General features: G+C 45.6%; 1 protein-coding gene across 5 annotated transcripts in view; it reads left to right on the top strand.

Moving 5' to 3' along the window:
• The window catches only part of LOC109035634 (uncharacterized), a 226466-nt gene that overhangs the window by 17839 nt on the left and 185791 nt on the right, over positions 1-22836 (top strand). The window lies entirely within an intron of this gene.

Consider the following 22836-nt stretch of genomic DNA (forward strand, 5'->3'; position numbering starts at 1 on the left):
CCGACCGGAAATGGACATTATCATAGCCTTTTCCGTAATGGCTCAAGGCTACGATCTCTGAAAATTGTTTTTTCGGGTTCAGCAAAATTTGGAAAAATTCGGCAATGCACTCATCGCCTCTAAAAATGTGTAGTCTACGACCGCACACGAAACAATCATTTTCCGCATTTAAATCATCGAGGCAGCGGTAGCAGTGTTGTCGTGCGACACACAGATTAGGACGATGAATGAATTCCCCCGGTGTTTCGCTTGGAGTGCTTTGAGTGCATTCTAAATCGAAAAATACGAACAGAAAACCTTTTTTGGAGGGGTTTTTTTCAGGCGAGATTTTTTGTATGTATAGCATAAATGATCGCGCCGCACAAACTTTTTGCAGATGGAGCAGTATTTCTCGTCGCAGAAATGGGGCTGTAATTTTTCTATCAATCACCCTGTACACTTTCAGGCAATCTTTACACTTTTTAACAGCTTGACACACTGTAAAGTTGTAAAAATCCCACAAATCATTTATATGGTCTAAGGGTTTGACTATGACAAATCGTGGGCTTTCTACATCTTGACTTTGCGATGTGGTAGCTTTAGTAGGGTTTCCCTGATTCTGTTGTACGAGTGTTAATGTTGTGGAAACCGTGCGCAGTAACACGACTGCATAATCTATAAAGAAATAGCCAACCAATGAGCCTAACCAATAGTCCATTAAGAATTAGATTATGTTGCCTCCTCAAATTAAAAATCAACCCATTCTCTTGCCTCCTTCGCTTCAGAGTCTATTCAAGTTTTCCTTTTTCTGTTAACTTTCTTCCATGGAAAAGATTGTTCATAGATGCTTTTAAACATCTTTGCAAAATCACTGTAGAGATCATCTGGGTTTTCATAGTATCCATTCGTAATTTTCTTTAGCGCTAAGAGGTTCCATTGAAAGTTTTCAAAGTTTTCAATACTGAAATTCCTTACTCTATACATTTCTCCTGCTTTGTTAAATTTTACTCCTTTGAGTGTTAATACTAGTGCTTTGTGGTCCGAGAGAGCAGGTTCCATCACTCTGACTCTATTTTCTTCTATATTAGTAATGATGTTATCCAAACAAGCATTCGATTTTATCCTCGTCACCTCCTCGACTAAAATTTCCAGATAGGGAAGTTTGGGCCGCGGCAGCCACGTTGGCAGGCCAACCAGCAGCGGGGGCCTCTCCGTACATTAGGAGGCAGACGTTGATAGAAGGCCATTTGACATAACACATGTCGGGCGTTCTGGCACCTACTGCCGAAGCCACTCGGTAGCCACTTCGGGCCATCCAGAGTATGGTCTGAATCTCAGACCTATCAAAGTCCACGCCTTCTCTCAGGAATATATAACCTTCCTGCAGATATTGGCGGAAAAGTTGGGGGCTGACGACCGCCGCGGCATCCATGTGGATTACTTTGACAGTATCCTCGTTGGCTACGAAGGCAGGATACGCCAAAGCATTGTTGGCAACACCTTGATAATCAAGGACCATTGCCCAGTACGCAAGCTTAGTGTAGAGCGCACTGCAATCCCACTGCTTTGTTGCATAAGCCAAGCTCAGGCAAGTCTGTGGGATGTAGGTTTGATCCACTATATTCAATAATGGATTGAGCACACTGGCGCATGCTCTAGCGCTGATCTCCGTGCCGGACATTAAACCCTCCATGGTGGAGTAGTCTACTGTACCCAGCTCGATACCTGGGCCCCATTTTGGGAGATACGTCTTGGTGACGTTCTCTAACAACGCCTCCCCGTTGTCCTCAAACACAGACGTGTTCACCACCACTGGCGCACGCGTCTGCATAATTTGGTCTGCCCGCACTATGCGGGACTGTATGTGGTACGTCCCCACGTTCAACTCAAAATGGTCTGGATGACCATCGCAGTAGTAACCCCCATGAGAAAGGAAGTTACTAGCAACGTTTGAGAGGGGCAGGGCATACAGAGGCTTGTCAGGAACAAGATCGGTGACAATACTATTATCACCAAACTTGATGCCCCTAGTCGCTGACGGGGCGTAGAGCTTGACGTGCTCTGGTTTGCGCGCACCCTTGGAGTGATGGGGGGTAGCGGGAGCGGCGGGTTGCCTCCTGCCTGGCCCTCGTAGCGGTGGCCCACCGTGGGGAGCCGCATCACTACGACTAGAGGGAGGTGGAAAAAAAAAGCACTCGTTACTCGCAACAAGTCGTTGCGGAACGACACTTTGGTATTAGGGCCTAAGATGGCCCACTCCTGCGGCCTGAGCAGCAGGAAGCCGTCGATGGATAGCAGGCTGCTGTACCTTGGTGCGACGTCATTCACGATTCCAAACGCAGCATAATAATCTGCTGCGTCGGCGTAGGTGCAGGCGACAGGCTGTGCCCTGGCATCAGGGTACAGGTTGAACTCGGGAGCCCAGCCGGTATAGTGGAGCATGGCCCGCTTCGGCATAGATTAGAGGCGGGCCTCGGCTCCAGGTGTCAAGCTCTCGAACACCTGCTTCAGGAGGACGCTGGCCGTACCCCGGGGCACACCTCCGTTAAGGTAAGTCACTATGTCTGTGGTTGTTAGTGACATCGAGAACAAGTACGTAGTGCTGAACTTCATCATCAGCGACACGTAGGTGCAGGCCAGCTGCACCCTAGTTAGGCCAGCGTAGGCCACAAAACACTCCACTTCGGCGCGCCTGTGCACGTCTTCCTTCACTGGGAGTATCCCCATCGCCCTGTAGAATGGGTTGAGGTCTGATGGGGGTTGGGACCTGGATGGGGGCCAAGTTCATGAATTGGCACATTCTATAGTGCCTGGCTGCGTTTCCCTCCCCCCGCGTGGCATAACGCACCCCTATTACATCCAAGGCATAGTAAATGCCCCGACAATAAGAGTAGTGCTCGAGTCGGGAGTTGGCAAGATTGGACCCAAACTGAAGGAAAAAGCCTATGATAGCGTGTCTTTAGTGAAATTGGCTGGGGATGAAAGTGTTGACGGCTTGTTTGACCTCTTCCACTGATTCAAAATGAACTCCCCCTAGTTCAGATTTTAGATACGGTAATAAATGGCAAAACAGACCACTGTTTATCCCCCTTTCTGAAATCTGAACTCGGGGGAGTTCATTTTGAATCAGTGGAAGAGGTCAAACAAGCCGTCAACACTTTCATCCCCAGCCAGTTGAAAGACCTCTACACGCGTGGTATCCAAAAACTGTTCTCTTAGTCTCACAATCAGTATCAGACCAGCTTGGATCGAGCTGGTTATGTGGAGAGGTGAGGTAAGCCCTTTATTCTACAATAACTTCTTTGATTTTTCGTCAGTGATGAACGACTGAAGCGTTGGCAGAGAAACTCTTCTCTTGTCGCGGACTTCAAATTTCCGCGGATTTGGCGGGAGCGGTGTGCACCTCGGCGCGTTCAAACGGCTCGCGTTTGGCCGCACATGGTTCGATTTTGTTGCGGTTTGGTTTGTTTTGTTGAACTCAGTATATCCTAAGGAAAATTTTGAGCCCAAGTTTTTGAAAATTGATCCATTCCTTTTGATTTTAGAGAGGGGGGATACTTACTTATTGAACGCCCCTCGTACCGGCTCCAATAGATTTAGAGGTCTTGAATTTAGAACAACGCCGTACAAAACCATTATTCAAGTCTTTCCTCTCACCCAACTTCATTCCTACACCACACTTTGGGCACTTTCGCCCTGAGGGAAGAAGCTTTAGCTCCTGAAGATTTTCGATAATTTCCAGTTTACTGGAAGTTGAAAAAAAATCAACCAAATCGCGAAAGCGAACTATTTGTTTGAATCTCATTATTGTATCACGATAAAAAAACACTAGTATCACGATAAAAAACACCACAAATTCCTTACTGATGAGATAATACAGGGAAAACAACGGAAAAACAACTGCGATAAAAGCGCGCATATTTAATCAGCTGTTTTTGAATCACGCGGGGTATTCCGCCGGCAACGGCCATTTTAGTGCAATTCGTACTCAGTTGGTAGACCTGGGAAGTGTTCTCAGCCGAGAGGTTAGTTTCGCGATTGAAACTCGGGAGGGGTTGGATTCTGAAGTTCTGCCGTGAATTGTACAAAAGCAGTAATGAAGGCATTCTGTGCTTGCTTCATGGCCTCTGCGACGAGGGGGGGGGGGGGGGCGATCGGCCCAAAGTGAGCTCACCAGTAAGGGGGGTGAGGGCTCAAAAGGTAGATGGTACCTGGTAGCTTACCGCAGTGCGGAGGCAGGTGGCAGTAGGTAGCAGGAGGTAGCAGGAGCCGTAAAAAAGAACACTATGATTGTCGGTGACACGTGAGTATAATAATCCAATCCAACCAAGAAGGTTTACACTTAAGTCTACAATACGAGGGTCTAGCGCAGGGGTCTAGAAAGTCTACATACACGAGAGTCTACAAGATGATGCAATAACAAGAGTCCACACAGGGGCCGCGACGGACAATTTTTGCCGAACCCATTCGGGCTGGAAATGCCTGGTTTCAGATTACATAATACTCTACGGTAGCCGTACGGATGGAGTTCGTTTTTTCAGCCTTTAAGAACAAAATCCGAGAGACGAGGGACATATGTTCCCTCCAAATGGAGCAACGAAGTGGTTTGTGTTTAGTATCAAGCCAACTTCGAACTAGCAAAATAAATCTAACGGCCAGCTTTTTTATGTAATCTTTTTAGCTTTCGTAGGGTTCGCCACGTTCATGGCTTTGTCCTCCTTCTCCTACTATGAATTCTTCCTCTCGTCTTGCATCGGTCGCGATGCAAGCTTGGCTTTACCTCGACTCTCATCTCCCCCCACTTTCTCCCTTTCACTTGTTGAGCATTAATATTGTCTAAGCACTCCCGACTCAGATTGCTCATTCAACAGTGTCATCGCTCATCAGAAAACTAATCTTACCAAGCCAGCAATGCTTTTCCACCTACCGTCCTGGGAGTGAAGCCTCTTCTACTCAAGAATGAAGGGCAGATTTGGCTGCGTTTATGCATCATGTAATGCGTGCAATTTGCTGACTCATAGGCATAGGCATCCGCCAGTTCCTCTAGCTTCTGCGACTGGGAAGCAGGCAACACATACCTGGAGAGTAAACGATGGGCATAAATTAAATAATCCCCTATGTAGGTATGTTAACACAACTAAGGCTACCGTTGAATTCCGTCGGGAAAGACCAAGTGACCTGCGGGATCTTCGACGTGTTGGGTTCCACTTCTCCAACTTTACAGTACACTCTCCTAAACAGAAATGCTTTTTGAGTTCAATTTCCAGCGCATGTCCGTGCATTTTCTTTTTCTAAAACAAAAATGAGGAAAAAAGTAGAAATGTGTGAAGTTCTCCGACATGGCGAAGCGCCCCCAGTGTGAATTCATAAGTAATTTTTAACGGGAACATGAGTTTTCCATCGAACTTCACAGGTAGAACCGGAAAGTAGAGAGTTTCTTCCTCTTTTAGAGTTCTATTGAACCGCTCTACAATACTGGCTTTAACATCGGGATTCCGTGTCGTAAAATAATTGACATTGTGTTGAAACGCTTAATTTCCAACGATGGATTCGTGAACAACACGACGATCTTTTCGGGATCTGTTTTGAATTCCGTCGGGAAAGACCAAGTGACCTGCGGGATCTTCGACGTGTTGGGTTCCACTTCTCCAACTTTACAGTACACTCTCCTAAACAGAAATGCTTTTTGAGTTCAATTTCAATAGAACTCGTCTTGCATCGGTCGCGATGCAAGCTTGGCTTTACCTCGACTCTCATCTCCCCCCACTTTCTCCCTTTCACTTGTTGAGCATTAATATTGTCTAAGCACTCCCGACTCAGATTGCTCATTCAACAGTGTCATCGCTCATCAGAAAACTAATCTTACCAAGCCAGCAATGCTTTTCCACCTACCGTCCTGGGAGTGAAGCCTCTTCTACTCAAGAATGAAGGGCAGATTTGGCTGCGTTTATGCATCATGTAATGCGTGCAATTTGCTGACTCATAGGCATAGGCATCCGCCAGTTCCTCTAGCTTCTGCGACTGGGAAGCAGGCAACACATACCTGGAGAGTAAACGATGGGCATAAATTAAATAATCCCCTATGTAGGTATGTTAACACAACTAAGGCTACCGTTGAATTCCGTCGGGAAAGACCAAGTGACCTGCGGGATCTTCGACGTGTTGGGTTCCACTTCTCCAACTTTACAGTACACTCTCCTAAACAGAAATGCTTTTTGAGTTCAATTTCCAGCGCATGTCCGTGCATTTTCTTTTTCTAAAACAAAAATGAGGAAAAAAGTAGAAATGTGTGAAGTTCTCCGACATGGCGAAGCGCCCCCAGTGTGAATTCATAAGTAATTTTTAACGGGAACATGAGTTTTCCATCGAACTTCACAGGTAGAACCGGAAAGTAGAGAGTTTCTTCCTCTTTTAGAGTTCTATTGAACCGCTCTACAATACTGGCTTTAACATCGGGATTCCGTGTCGTAAAATAATTGACATTGTGCTGAAACGCTTAATTTCCAACGATGGATTCGTGAACAACACGACGATCTTTTCGGGATCTGTTTTGAATTCCGTCGGGAAAGACCAAGTGACCTGCGGGATCTTCGACGTGTTGGGTTCCACTTCTCCAACTTTACAGTACACTCTCCTAAACAGAAATGCTTTTTGAGTTCAATTTCAATAGAACTCGTCTTGCATCGGTCGCGATGCAAGCTTGGCTTTACCTCGACTCTCATCTCCCCCCACTTTCTCCCTTTCACTTGTTGAGCATTAATATTGTCTAAGCACTCCCGACTCAGATTGCTCATTCAACAGTGTCATCGCTCATCAGAAAACTAATCTTACCAAGCCAGCAATGCTTTTCCACCTACCGTCCTGGGAGTGAAGCCTCTTCTACTCAAGAATGAAGGGCAGATTTGGCTGCGTTTATGCATCATGTAATGCGTGCAATTTGCTGACTCATAGGCATAGGCATCCGCCAGTTCCTCTAGCTTCTGCGACTGGGAAGCAGGCAACACATACCTGGAGAGTAAACGATGGGCATAAATTAAATAATCCCCTATGTAGGTATGTTAACACAACTAAGGCTACCGTTGAATTCCGTCGGGAAAGACCAAGTGACCTGCGGGATCTTCGACGTGTTGGGTTCCACTTCTCCAACTTTACAGTACACTCTCCTAAACAGAAATGCTTTTTGAGTTCAATTTCCAGCGCATGTCCGTGCATTTTCTTTTTCTAAAACAAAAATGAGGAAAAAAGTAGAAATGTGTGAAGTTCTCCGACATGGCGAAGCGCCCCCAGTGTGAATTCATAAGTAATTTTTAACGGGAACATGAGTTTTCCATCGAACTTCACAGGTAGAACCGGAAAGTAGAGAGTTTCTTCCTCTTTTAGAGTTCTATTAAACCGACATGGCGAAGCGCCCCCAGTGTGAATTCAAAAGTAATTTTGCGCAAGATCGCCACCCCGGATTCTTCACAATTTTTTCGGGCTCGAGTGCGATCCCTTTGTGCAACAGATATTCATGAATATATGCCTGCTTCTCATCGTCTGTCTCACACCCGGCTGGAAAACCGCTTGCCTCTTGTTTAATTTTCAAGAATCGGCTCACGTATTGCACGAAGAGGCCGCCCTGCGAAACGCCATCATAGACAGTGAGTCCGTAGTCCCAGACCTCGAAAACGCGGAGAACTTTATACCCTTTCTCGACGGCTTTTTTCAGTTCGAGGCTGACCCATGCCCCGGTTAAGCAGCGCTCCTCGATTGTGCGAGGACAATCATGTTGATATTTTAGCTCCATACAAGCACGGCACAACGGTAACATGAGTTTTCCATCGAACTTCACAGGTAGAACCGGAAAGTACAGGTCAAAAGGCGGCAAAACTTTGCACACGATGAGCCCGTTGTATTGCTCTATGTTGGTATTGCACTGATCTCCTACGAGAACTCTTTTTGGGTGGCCGTCCGGAAATGGACATTATCATAGCCTTTTCCGTCATTGCTCAAGGCTACGATCTTTGAAAATTGTTTTTTCGGGTTCAGCAAAGTTTGGAAAAATTCGGCAATGCACTCATCGCCTCTTAAAATGTGTAGTCTACGACCGCACACTAAGCAATCATTTTCCGCAGGAACTTCACTGGTAGAACCGGAAAGTACAGGTCAAAAGGCGGCAAAACTTTGCACACGATGAGCCCGTTGTATTGCTCTATGTTTGTATTGCACTGATCTCCTACGAGAATTCTTTTTGGGGGGCCGACCGGAAATGGACATTATCATAGCCTTTTCCGTAATGGCTCAAGGCTACGATCTCTGAAAATTGTTTTTTCGGGTTCAGCAAAATTTGGAAAAATTCGGCAATGCACTCATCGCCTCTAAAAATGTGTAGTCTACGACCGCACACTAAACAATCATTTTCCGCATTTAAATCATCGAGGCAGCGGTAGCAGTGTTGTCGTGCGACACACAGATTAGGACGATGAATGAATTCCCCCGGTGTTTCGCTTGGAGTGCTTTGAGTGCATTCTAAATCGAAAAATACGAACAGAAAACCTTTTTTGGAGGGGTTTTTTTCAGGCGAGATTTTTTGTATGTATAGCATAAATGATCGCGCCGCACAAACTTTTTGCAGATGGAGCAGTATTTCTCGTCGCAGAAATGGGGCTGTAATTTTTCTATCAATCACCCTGTACACTTTCAGGCAATCTTTACACTTTTTAACAGCTTGACACACTGTAAAGTTGTAAAAATCCCACAAATCATTTATATGGTCTAAGGGTTTGACTATGACAAATCGTGGGCTTTCTACATCTTGACTTTGCGATGTGGTAGCTTTAGTAGGGTTTCCCTGATTCTGTTGTACGAGTGTTAATGTTGTGGAAACCGTGCGCAGTAACACGACTGCATAATCTATAAAGAAATAGCCAACCAATGAGCCTAACCAATAGTCCATTAAGAATTAGATTATGTTGCCTCCTCAAATTAAAAATCAACCCATTCTCTTGCCTCCTTCGCTTCAGAGTCTATTCAAGTTTTCCTTTTTCTGTTAACTTTCTTCCATGGAAAAGATTGTTCATAGATGCTTTTAAACATCTTTGCAAAATCACTGTAGAGATCATCTGGGTTTTCATAGTATCCATTCGTAATTTTCTTTAGCGCTAAGAGGTTCCATTGAAAGTTTTCAAAGTTTTCAATACTGAAATTCCTTACTCTATACATTTCTCCTGCTTTGTTAAATTTTACTCCTTTGAGTGTTAATACTAGTGCTTTGTGGTCCGAGAGAGCAGGTTCCATCACTCTGACTCTATTTTCTTCTATATTAGTAATGATGTTATCCAAACAAGCATTCGATTTTATCCTCGTCACCTCCTCGACTAAAATTTCCAGATAGGGAAGTTTGGGCCGCGGCAGCCACGTTGGCAGGCCAACCAGCAGCGGGGGCCTCTCCGTACATTAGGAGGCAGACGTTGATAGAAGGCCATTTGACATAACACATGTCGGGCGTTCTGGCACCTACTGCCGAAGCCACTCGGTAGCCACTTCGGGCCATCCAGAGTATGGTCTGAATCTCAGACCTATCAAAGTCCACGCCTTCTCTCAGGAATATATAACCTTCCTGCAGATATTGGCGGAAAAGTTGGGGGCTGACGACCGCCGCGGCATCCATGTGGATTACTTTGACAGTATCCTCGTTGGCTACGAAGGCAGGATACGCCAAAGCATTGTTGGCAACACCTTGATAATCAAGGACCATTGCCCAGTACGCAAGCTTAGTGTAGAGCGCACTGCAATCCCACTGCTTTGTTGCATAAGCCAAGCTCAGGCAAGTCTGTGGGATGTAGGTTTGATCCACTATATTCAATAATGGATTGAGCACACTGGCGCATGCTCTAGCGCTGATCTCCGTGCCGGACATTAAACCCTCCATGGTGGAGTAGTCTACTGTACCCAGCTCGATACCTGGGCCCCATTTTGGGAGATACGTCTTGGTGACGTTCTCTAACAACGCCTCCCCGTTGTCCTCAAACACAGACGTGTTCACCACCACTGGCGCACGCGTCTGCATAATTTGGTCTGCCCGCACTATGCGGGACTGTATGTGGTACGTCCCCACGTTCAACTCAAAATGGTCTGGATGACCATCGCAGTAGTAACCCCCATGAGAAAGGAAGTTACTAGCAACGTTTGAGAGGGGCAGGGCATACAGAGGCTTGTCAGGAACAAGATCGGTGACAATACTATTATCACCAAACTTGATGCCCCTAGTCGCTGACGGGGCGTAGAGCTTGACGTGCTCTGGTTTGCGCGCACCCTTGGAGTGATGGGGGGTAGCGGGAGCGGCGGGTTGCCTCCTGCCTGGCCCTCGTAGCGGTGGCCCACCGTGGGGAGCCGCATCACTACGACTAGAGGGAGGTGGAAAAAAAAAGCACTCGTTACTCGCAACAAGTCGTTGCGGAACGACACTTTGGTATTAGGGCCTAAGATGGCCCACTCCTGCGGCCTGAGCAGCAGGAAGCCGTCGATGGATAGCAGGCTGCTGTACCTTGGTGCGACGTCATTCACGATTCCAAACGCAGCATAATAATCTGCTGCGTCGGCGTAGGTGCAGGCGACAGGCTGTGCCCTGGCATCAGGGTACAGGTTGAACTCGGGAGCCCAGCCGGTATAGTGGAGCATGGCCCGCTTCGGCATAGATTAGAGGCGGGCCTCGGCTCCAGGTGTCAAGCTCTCGAACACCTGCTTCAGGAGGACGCTGGCCGTACCCCGGGGCACACCTCCGTTAAGGTAAGTCACTATGTCTGTGGTTGTTAGTGACATCGAGAACAAGTACGTAGTGCTGAACTTCATCATCAGCGACACGTAGGTGCAGGCCAGCTGCACCCTAGTTAGGCCAGCGTAGGCCACAAAACACTCCACTTCGGCGCGCCTGTGCACGTCTTCCTTCACTGGGAGTATCCCCATCGCCCTGTAGAATGGGTTGAGGTCTGATGGGGGTTGGGACCTGGATGGGGGCCAAGTTCATGAATTGGCACATTCTATAGTGCCTGGCTGCGTTTCCCTCCCCCCGCGTGGCATAACGCACCCCTATTACATCCAAGGCATAGTAAATGCCCCGACAATAAGAGTAGTGCTCGAGTCGGGAGTTGGCAAGATTGGACCCAAACTGAAGGAAAAAGCCTATGATAGCGTGTCTTTAGTGAAATTGGCTGGGGATGAAAGTGTTGACGGCTTGTTTGACCTCTTCCACTGATTCAAAATGAACTCCCCCTAGTTCAGATTTTAGATACGGTAATAAATGGCAAAACAGACCACTGTTTATCCCCCTTTCTGAAATCTGAACTCGGGGGAGTTCATTTTGAATCAGTGGAAGAGGTCAAACAAGCCGTCAACACTTTCATCCCCAGCCAGTTGAAAGACCTCTACACGCGTGGTATCCAAAAACTGTTCTCTTAGTCTCACAATCAGTATCAGACCAGCTTGGATCGAGCTGGTTATGTGGAGAGGTGAGGTAAGCCCTTTATTCTACAATAACTTCTTTGATTTTTCGTCAGTGATGAACGACTGAAGCGTTGGCAGAGAAACTCTTCTCTTGTCGCGGACTTCAAATTTCCGCGGATTTGGCGGGAGCGGTGTGCACCTCGGCGCGTTCAAACGGCTCGCGTTTGGCCGCACATGGTTCGATTTTGTTGCGGTTTGGTTTGTTTTGTTGAACTCAGTATATCCTAAGGAAAATTTTGAGCCCAAGTTTTTGAAAATTGATCCATTCCTTTTGATTTTAGAGAGGGGGGATACTTACTTATTGAACGCCCCTCGTACCGGCTCCAATAGATTTAGAGGTCTTGAATTTAGAACAACGCCGTACAAAACCATTATTCAAGTCTTTCCTCTCACCCAACTTCATTCCTACACCACACTTTGGGCACTTTCGCCCTGAGGGAAGAAGCTTTAGCTCCTGAAGATTTTCGATAATTTCCAGTTTACTGGAAGTTGAAAAAAAATCAACCAAATCGCGAAAGCGAACTATTTGTTTGAATCTCATTATTGTATCACGATAAAAAAACACTAGTATCACGATAAAAAACACCACAAATTCCTTACTGATGAGATAATACAGGGAAAACAACGGAAAAACAACTGCGATAAAAGCGCGCATATTTAATCAGCTGTTTTTGAATCACGCGGGGTATTCCGCCGGCAACGGCCATTTTAGTGCAATTCGTACTCAGTTGGTAGACCTGGGAAGTGTTCTCAGCCGAGAGGTTAGTTTCGCGATTGAAACTCGGGAGGGGTTGGATTCTGAAGTTCTGCCGTGAATTGTACAAAAGCAGTAATGAAGGCATTCTGTGCTTGCTTCATGGCCTCTGCGACGAGGGGGGGGGGGGGGGGCGATCGGCCCAAAGTGAGCTCACCAGTAAGGGGGGTGAGGGCTCAAAAGGTAGATGGTACCTGGTAGCTTACCGCAGTGCGGAGGCAGGTGGCAGTAGGTAGCAGGAGGTAGCAGGAGCCGTAAAAAAGAACACTATGATTGTCGGTGACACGTGAGTATAATAATCCAATCCAACCAAGAAGGTTTACACTTAAGTCTACAATACGAGGGTCTAGCGCAGGGGTCTAGAAAGTCTACATACACGAGAGTCTACAAGATGATGCAATAACAAGAGTCCACACAGGGGCCGCGACGGACAATTTTTGCCGAACCCATTCGGGCTGGAAATGCCTGGTTTCAGATTACATAATACTCTACGGTAGCCGTACGGATGGAGTTCGTTTTTTCAGCCTTTAAGAACAAAATCCGAGAGACGAGGGACATATGTTCCCTCCAAATGGAGCAACGAAGTGGTTTGTGTTTAGTATCAAGCCAACTTCGAACTAGCAAAATAAATCTAACGGCCAGCTTTTTTATGTAATCTTTTTAGCTTTCGTAGGGTTCGCCACGTTCATGGCTTTGTCCTCCTTCTCCTACTATGAATTCTTCCTCTCGTCTTGCATCGGTCGCGATGCAAGCTTGGCTTTACCTCGACTCTCATCTCCCCCCACTTTCTCCCTTTCACTTGTTGAGCATTAATATTGTCTAAGCACTCCCGACTCAGATTGCTCATTCAACAGTGTCATCGCTCATCAGAAAACTAATCTTACCAAGCCAGCAATGCTTTTCCACCTACCGTCCTGGGAGTGAAGCCTCTTCTACTCAAGAATGAAGGGCAGATTTGGCTGCGTTTATGCATCATGTAATGCGTGCAATTTGCTGACTCATAGGCATAGGCATCCGCCAGTTCCTCTAGCTTCTGCGACTGGGAAGCAGGCAACACATACCTGGAGAGTAAACGATGGGCATAAATTAAATAATCCCCTATGTAGGTATGTTAACACAACTAAGGCTACCGTTGAATTCCGTCGGGAAAGACCAAGTGACCTGCGGGATCTTCGACGTGTTGGGTTCCACTTCTCCAACTTTACAGTACACTCTCCTAAACAGAAATGCTTTTTGAGTTCAATTTCCAGCGCATGTCCGTGCATTTTCTTTTTCTAAAACAAAAATGAGGAAAAAAGTAGAAATGTGTGAAGTTCTCCGACATGGCGAAGCGCCCCCAGTGTGAATTCATAAGTAATTTTTAACGGGAACATGAGTTTTCCATCGAACTTCACAGGTAGAACCGGAAAGTAGAGAGTTTCTTCCTCTTTTAGAGTTCTATTGAACCGCTCTACAATACTGGCTTTAACATCGGGATTCCGTGTCGTAAAATAATTGACATTGTGTTGAAACGCTTAATTTCCAACGATGGATTCGTGAACAACACGACGATCTTTTCGGGATCTGTTTTGAATTCCGTCGGGAAAGACCAAGTGACCTGCGGGATCTTCGACGTGTTGGGTTCCACTTCTCCAACTTTACAGTACACTCTCCTAAACAGAAATGCTTTTTGAGTTCAATTTCAATAGAACTCGTCTTGCATCGGTCGCGATGCAAGCTTGGCTTTACCTCGACTCTCATCTCCCCCCACTTTCTCCCTTTCACTTGTTGAGCATTAATATTGTCTAAGCACTCCCGACTCAGATTGCTCATTCAACAGTGTCATCGCTCATCAGAAAACTAATCTTACCAAGCCAGCAATGCTTTTCCACCTACCGTCCTGGGAGTGAAGCCTCTTCTACTCAAGAATGAAGGGCAGATTTGGCTGCGTTTATGCATCATGTAATGCGTGCAATTTGCTGACTCATAGGCATAGGCATCCGCCAGTTCCTCTAGCTTCTGCGACTGGGAAGCAGGCAACACATACCTGGAGAGTAAACGATGGGCATAAATTAAATAATCCCCTATGTAGGTATGTTAACACAACTAAGGCTACCGTTGAATTCCGTCGGGAAAGACCAAGTGACCTGCGGGATCTTCGACGTGTTGGGTTCCACTTCTCCAACTTTACAGTACACTCTCCTAAACAGAAATGCTTTTTGAGTTCAATTTCCAGCGCATGTCCGTGCATTTTCTTTTTCTAAAACAAAAATGAGGAAAAAAGTAGAAATGTGTGAAGTTCTCCGACATGGCGAAGCGCCCCCAGTGTGAATTCATAAGTAATTTTTAACGGGAACATGAGTTTTCCATCGAACTTCACAGGTAGAACCGGAAAGTAGAGAGTTTCTTCCTCTTTTAGAGTTCTATTGAACCGCTCTACAATACTGGCTTTAACATCGGGATTCCGTGTCGTAAAATAATTGACATTGTGCTGAAACGCTTAATTTCCAACGATGGATTCGTGAACAACACGACGATCTTTTCGGGATCTGTTTTGAATTCCGTCGGGAAAGACCAAGTGACCTGCGGGATCTTCGACGTGTTGGGTTCCACTTCTCCAACTTTACAGTACACTCTCCTAAACAGAAATGCTTTTTGAGTTCAATTTCAATAGAACTCGTCTTGCATCGGTCGCGATGCAAGCTTGGCTTTACCTCGACTCTCATCTCCCCCCACTTTCTCCCTTTCACTTGTTGAGCATTAATATTGTCTAAGCACTCCCGACTCAGATTGCTCATTCAACAGTGTCATCGCTCATCAGAAAACTAATCTTACCAAGCCAGCAATGCTTTTCCACCTACCGTCCTGGGAGTGAAGCCTCTTCTACTCAAGAATGAAGGGCAGATTTGGCTGCGTTTATGCATCATGTAATGCGTGCAATTTGCTGACTCATAGGCATAGGCATCCGCCAGTTCCTCTAGCTTCTGCGACTGGGAAGCAGGCAACACATACCTGGAGAGTAAACGATGGGCATAAATTAAATAATCCCCTATGTAGGTATGTTAACACAACTAAGGCTACCGTTGAATTCCGTCGGGAAAGACCAAGTGACCTGCGGGATCTTCGACGTGTTGGGTTCCACTTCTCCAACTTTACAGTACACTCTCCTAAACAGAAATGCTTTTTGAGTTCAATTTCCAGCGCATGTCCGTGCATTTTCTTTTTCTAAAACAAAAATGAGGAAAAAAGTAGAAATGTGTGAAGTTCTCCGACATGGCGAAGCGCCCCCAGTGTGAATTCATAAGTAATTTTTAACGGGAACATGAGTTTTCCATCGAACTTCACAGGTAGAACCGGAAAGTAGAGAGTTTCTTCCTCTTTTAGAGTTCTATTAAACCGACATGGCGAAGCGCCCCCAGTGTGAATTCAAAAGTAATTTTGCGCAAGATCGCCACCCCGGATTCTTCACAATTTTTTCGGGCTCGAGTGCGATCCCTTTGTGCAACAGATATTCATGAATATATGCCTGCTTCTCATCGTCTGTCTCACACCCGGCTGGAAAACCGCTTGCCTCTTGTTTAATTTTCAAGAATCGGCTCACGTATTGCACGAAGAGGCCGCCCTGCGAAACGCCATCATAGACAGTGAGTCCGTAGTCCCAGACCTCGAAAACGCGGAGAACTTTATACCCTTTCTCGACGGCTTTTTTCAGTTCGAGGCTGACCCATGCCCCGGTTAAGCAGCGCTCCTCGATTGTGCGAGGACAATCATGTTGATATTTTAGCTCCATACAAGCACGGCACAACGGTAACATGAGTTTTCCATCGAACTTCACAGGTAGAACCGGAAAGTACAGGTCAAAAGGCGGCAAAACTTTGCACACGATGAGCCCGTTGTATTGCTCTATGTTGGTATTGCACTGATCTCCTACGAGAACTCTTTTTGGGTGGCCGTCCGGAAATGGACATTATCATAGCCTTTTCCGTCATTGCTCAAGGCTACGATCTTTGAAAATTGTTTTTTCGGGTTCAGCAAAGTTTGGAAAAATTCGGCAATGCACTCATCGCCTCTTAAAATGTGTAGTCTACGACCGCACACTAAGCAATCATTTTCCGCAGGAACTTCACTGGTAGAACCGGAAAGTACAGGTCAAAAGGCGGCAAAACTTTGCACACGATGAGCCCGTTGTATTGCTCTATGTTTGTATTGCACTGATCTCCTACGAGAATTCTTTTTGGGGGGCCGACCGGAAATGGACATTATCATAGCCTTTTCCGTAATGGCTCAAGGCTACGATCTCTGAAAATTGTTTTTTCGGGTTCAGCAAAATTTGGAAAAATTCGGCAATGCACTCATCGCCTCTAAAAATGTGTAGTCTACGACCGCACACTAAACAATCATTTTCCGCATTTAAATCATCGAGGCAGCGGTAGCAGTGTTGTCGTGCGACACACAGATTAGGACGATGAATGAATTCCCCCGGTGTTTCGCTTGGAGTGCTTTGAGTGCATTCTAAATCGAAAAATACGAACAGAAAACCTTTTTTGGAGGGGTTTTTTTCAGGCGAGATTTTTTGTATGTATAGCATAAATGATCGCGCCGCACAAACTTTTTGCAGATGGAGCAGTATTTCTCGTCGCAGAAATGGGGCTGTAATTTTTCTATCAATCACCCTGTACACTTTCAGGCAATCTTTACACTTTTTAACAGCTTGACACACTGTAAAGTTGTAAAAATCCCACAAATCATTTATATGGTCTAAGGGTTTGACTATGACAAATCGTGGGCTTTCTACATCTTGACTTTGCGATGTGGTAGCTTTAGTAGGGTTTCCCTGATTCTGTTGTACGAGTGTTAATGTTGTGGAAACCGTGCGCAGTAACACGACTGCATAATCTATAAAGAAATAGCCAACCAATGAGCCTAACCAATAGTCCATTAAGAATTAGATTATGTTGCCTCCTCAAATTAAAAATCAACCCATTCTCTTGCCTCCTTCGCTTCAGAGTCTATTCAAGTTTTCCTTTTTCTGTTAACTTTCTTCCATGGAAAAGATTGTTCATAGATGCTTTTAAACATCTTTGCAAAATCACTGTAGAGATCATCTGGGTTTTCATAGTATCCATTCGTAATTTTCTTTAGCGCTAAGAGGTTCCATTGAAAGTTTTCAAAGTTTTCAATACTGAAATTCCTTACTCTATACATTTCTCCTGCTTTGTTAAATTTTACTCCTTTGAGTGTTAATACTAGTGCTTTGTGGTCCGAGAGAGCAGGTTCCATCACTCTGACTCTATTTTCTTCTATATTAGTAATGATGTTATCCAAACAAGCATTCGATTTTATCCTCGTCACCTCCTCGACTAAAATTTCCAGATAGGGAAGTTTGGGCCGCGGCAGCCACGTTGGCAGGCCAACCAGCAGCGGGGGCCTCTCCGTACATTAGGAGGCAGACGTTGATAGAAGGCCATTTGACATAACACATGTCGGGCGTTCTGGCACCTACTGCCGAAGCCACTCGGTAGCCACTTCGGGCCATCCAGAGTATGGTCTGAATCTCAGACCTATCAAAGTCCACGCCTTCTCTCAGGAATATATAACCTTCCTGCAGATATTGGCGGAAAAGTTGGGGGCTGACGACCGCCGCGGCATCCATGTGGATTACTTTGACAGTATCCTCGTTGGCTACGAAGGCAGGATACGCCAAAGCATTGTTGGCAACACCTTGATAATCAAGGACCATTGCCCAGTACGCAAGCTTAGTGTAGAGCGCACTGCAATCCCACTGCTTTGTTGCATAAGCCAAGCTCAGGCAAGTCTGTGGGATGTAGGTTTGATCCACTATATTCAATAATGGATTGAGCACACTGGCGCATGCTCTAGCGCTGATCTCCGTGCCGGACATTAAACCCTCCATGGTGGAGTAGTCTACTGTACCCAGCTCGATACCTGGGCCCCATTTTGGGAGATACGTCTTGGTGACGTTCTCTAACAACGCCTCCCCGTTGTCCTCAAACACAGACGTGTTCACCACCACTGGCGCACGCGTCTGCATAATTTGGTCTGCCCGCACTATGCGGGACTGTATGTGGTACGTCCCCACGTTCAACTCAAAATGGTCTGGATGACCATCGCAGTAGTAACCCCCATGAGAAAGGAAGTTACTAGCAACGTTTGAGAGGGGCAGGGCATACAGAGGCTTGTCAGGAACAAGATCGGTGACAATACTATTATCACCAAACTTGATGCCCCTAGTCGCTGACGGGGCGTAGAGCTTGACGTGCTCTGGTTTGCGCGCACCCTTGGAGTGATGGGGGGTAGCGGGAGCGGCGGGTTGCCTCCTGCCTGGCCCTCGTAGCGGTGGCCCACCGTGGGGAGCCGCATCACTACGACTAGAGGGAGGTGGAAAAAAAAAGCACTCGTTACTCGCAACAAGTCGTTGCGGAACGACACTTTGGTATTAGGGCCTAAGATGGCCCACTCCTGCGGCCTGAGCAGCAGGAAGCCACTGTCAGCCACTGAGTCACTGTCGCTAATAACTTCGAAGGATGATGAAGACATTTGAAATATAATAGGGGTAGTACAGCTTATGTAGGCCCGCGAATTGCGCACGTCGCAAAAATATGCACACGACACCTCGGGCCCGGCCCTCCATTAATTAGGTTGTTTACAGTGATGCGACATCGGGATCAAAACCGGTGCCCCGAACCGGGGCACCGGTGACACCGTGGACCTGTTTGAATGTAAATGCTGTACCCATTGAGTCTCCATTCAAGCATTGCCTTAGTATTGACTGTCCGAACTCCTCCTGCGGTTCGAATGATCATCATTGCTTCGTCCGCGAGTAGTTGAATCTCAGCTGAGTGATCTAACCCCTCCATTTGATTCATGATGGTACTTCCGTATGTGGTTGCGATTTTTCGAGCGATCGTAAAGGGAACTTTCAATGTGGAATGGTGAAATTCTCTTACTCGCTCTTCTGATAAAATTAGCTTGACCCAGTCGGCAAGCGCACTAACCGACTCTAACTTTTTGTACGCTCTTTGGATCATGGGCGAAGATTTGGCCAAAGTGTTCCAACAGAATAGCTCTGGGTTTAGAACTAAAAGCCATTGAGAGATATTGACGAAGTTTGTCAACTCTGCTCCCCTCAGCAGAGTCAACACAGTCTGACAGGCGTTGCCTACCAAGCCCGGTTTGGTGGACAAGGCCCAGATCTCGACAAAACATCGTTTGAGAACTTCCCAACGTGATTTGACGTCAGAATAAAAAGCAGCTGCTAAGTTCTGGGATGGCTGATACTCCATCAGGGTAGGCTCATTGATAGAAAATCGTCAGGGTACAGCGAATGAGTTGTTTCTAGCTTCGATCCAAGCGCGATAGTTATTGTCATCAAGGCACTTTCCTATTAACGTAAGGAGGATCGTGTTGTTATACATACAACTAGGTTTTTGACGTCTGTAGTCCTGTCTACTGGAGTACTGATGATCCCATGCAGTCGTTGGTGAGACGGGGGAAGTTTTCAGCCCCTCTCTCAAAGGGGACTTTTCTGATGATACAACAGTACAGATTGAGATTATTATCGTAATCTGATGACGAATGATCAGCATGGATTGCACTTTATTTCAAGAGATTTGCAGGTTGAAAAATAAAAACTAGAGACCAAAACAAGTTTTTTGAAATAAGCTACGACGATTCGCCTCATAAGGCTAGTTCATTATCCTCGGACGATCTACCATTATTCTACAAATAATTTTTAAGAAAATATCTTTCATTGATAACTTCATCAAATTAATATTTGCTTGCATTCATTGTTTAAAGGGCATACACTACAGCAACACATTATTAAATAGAAGCGGGAAACTTGGATTAATTCTGAGGGTACTACACTTGGGTTCATATCCCCCCTCCCCCAACCTATTAATAGATCGATCATTAACCAAAGGAATTTTTTTTTTTTCAACTACAAGAAAAAACTACCTCCTGTTCCAATTCAAAAACAACCCTTTGACTTTCAAGAATGACTAGTACATATAATGCAATGTATATTACCACTGACCACCATTCGCTTTTCGTTGAAAGCCTTGACAGAAAAAACTCCAGGAAGGTTATATTCAAAAACGAGATCCTGAAGGGAAGCCAAATCCTTGCTTTCTTGGACTTTGATGATCTGATTCCTTAGGTTTACGTCCATTACGGATTCTACGTTAAGTTCTCTCTCATATTTTCCTGACAATATGAATGAGTACAACTCTGAGGAGAAAAACTTTGGCAGAGGCAAGAGGTGCGCAATTGCCATTGCGATCAGGACCTTAAGTAATAGTAATCCCTTTCGCGCTTGCTGTTGTCATCAAGTTAAGAAAAGAAAGAAAGCAAAAACTGAAGTTAAAAAAGTTGACGGCGCAAAGCGCCTTCAAGGGGCTGCCCTAGCGTAAATATTACCTTGCGGTGAGCTAACCATCACCTTGCGGCAAGGTATCGGCCTATCCACCCTCACCGAGCCCTATCCGAACCCTCGCCGGGTCACTTCGTGGAACTTAACGACTGGGAATATTTATGCATGGCAACGCTGGAGACGAAATGATCTTATCGGGATCTGATTTGAATTCCGTCGGGAAAGACCAAGTGACCTGCGGGATCTTCTAAGTGTTGGATTCCACTTCTCCAACTTTACAGTACACTCTCTTAAACAGAAATGCTGTTTGAGTTCAATTTCCATGGCATGTTTGTGCATTTTCTTTTTCTAAAACAAAAATGAGGAAAAAAATAGAAATGTGTGAAGTTCTCCGACATGGCGAAGCGCCCCCAGTGTGAATTCATTAGTAATTTTTAAGTAATTTTTAACGGGAACATGAGTTTTCCTTCGAACTTCACAGGTAGAACCGGAAAGTAGAGAGTTTCTTCCTCCTTTAGAGTTCTATTGAACCGCTCTACAATACTGGCTTTAACATCAGGATTCCGTGTCGTAAAATAATTGACGTTGTGCTGAATCGCTTAATTTCCAACGATGGATTCGTGAACAACGTGACGATCTTTTCGTGATCTGATTTGAATTCCGTCGGGAAAGACCAAGTGACCTGCGGGATCTTCGACGTGTTGGGTTCCACTTCTCCAACTTTACAGTACACTCTCTTAAACAGAAATGCTTTTTGAGTTCAATTTCCATGGCATGTTTGTGCATTTTCTTTTTCTAAAACAAAAATGAGGAAAAAAATAGAAATGTGTGAAGTTCTCCGACATGGCGAAGCGCCCCCAGTGTGAATTCATAAGTAATATTTAACGGGAACATGAGTTTTCCATCGAACTTCACAGGTAGAACCGGAAAGTAGAGAGTTTCTTCCTCTTTTAGAGTTCTATTGAACCGCTCTACAATACTGGCTTCAACATCAGGATTCCGTGTCGTAAAATAATTGACGTTGTGCTGAAACGCTTAATTTCCAACGATGGATTCGTGAACAACACGACGATCTTTTCGGGATCTGATTTGAATTCCGTCGGGAAAGACCAAGTGACCTGCGGGATCTTCTAAGTGTTGGGTTCCACTTCTCCAACTTTACAGTACACTCTCTTAAACAGAAATGCTTTTCGAGTTCAATTTCCAGCGCATGTCCGTGCATTTTCTTTCTCTAAAACAAAAATGAGGAAAAAAATAGAAATGTGTGAAGTTCTCCGACATGGCGAAGCGCCCCCAGTGTGAATTCAAAAGTAATTTTGCGCAAGATCGCCACCCCGGATTCTTCACAATTTTTTCGCGCTCGACTGCGATCCCTTTTTGCAACAGATATTCATCAATATATGCCTGCTTCTCATCGTCTGTCTCACACCCGGCTGGGAAAACCGCTTGCCTCTTGTTTAATTTTCAGGAATCGGTTCACGTCTTGCACGAAGAGGCCGCCCTGCGAAACGCCATCATAGACAGTGAGTTCGTAGTCCCAGACCTCGAAAACGCGGAGAACTTTATACCCTTTCTCGACGGCTTTTTTTCAGTTCGAAGCTGACCCATGCCCCGGTTAAGCAGCACTCCTCGATTGTGCGAGGACAATCATGTTGATATTTTAGCTCCATACAAGCACGGCATAACGGGAACATGAGTTTTCCGTCGAACTTCACAGGTAGAACCGGAAAGTACAGGTCCAAAGGCGGCAAAACTTTGCACACGATGTGCCCGTTGTATTGCTCTATGTTGGTATTGCACTGATCTCCTACGAGAATTCTTTTTGGGTGGCCGTCCGGAAATGGACATTATCATAGCCTTTTCCGTAATTGCTCAAAGCTACGATCTCTGAAAATTGTTTTTTCGGGTTCAGCAAAGTTTGGAAAAATTCGGGAATGCACTTATCGCCTCTAAAATTGTGTAGTCTACGACCGCACACTAAGCAATCATTTTCCGCATTTAAATCATCGAGGCAGCGGTAGCAGCGTTTTCGTGCGACACACAGATTAGGACGATGAATGAATTCCCCCGGTGTTTCGCTTGGAGTGCTTTGAGTGCATTCTAAATCGAAAAATACGAACAGATAACCTTTTTTGGAGGGGTTTTTTTCAGGCGAGATTTTTTTTGTATGTAGCATAAATGATCGCGCCGCACAAACTTTTTGCAGGTGGAGCAGTATTTCTCGTTGTAGAAATGGGGCTGTTTTTTTCTA

Source organism: Bemisia tabaci, chromosome 8 (genome assembly GCF_918797505.1).
Source record: "Bemisia tabaci chromosome 8, PGI_BMITA_v3".
Lineage (NCBI taxonomy): Eukaryota > Metazoa > Arthropoda > Insecta > Hemiptera > Aleyrodidae > Bemisia > Bemisia tabaci.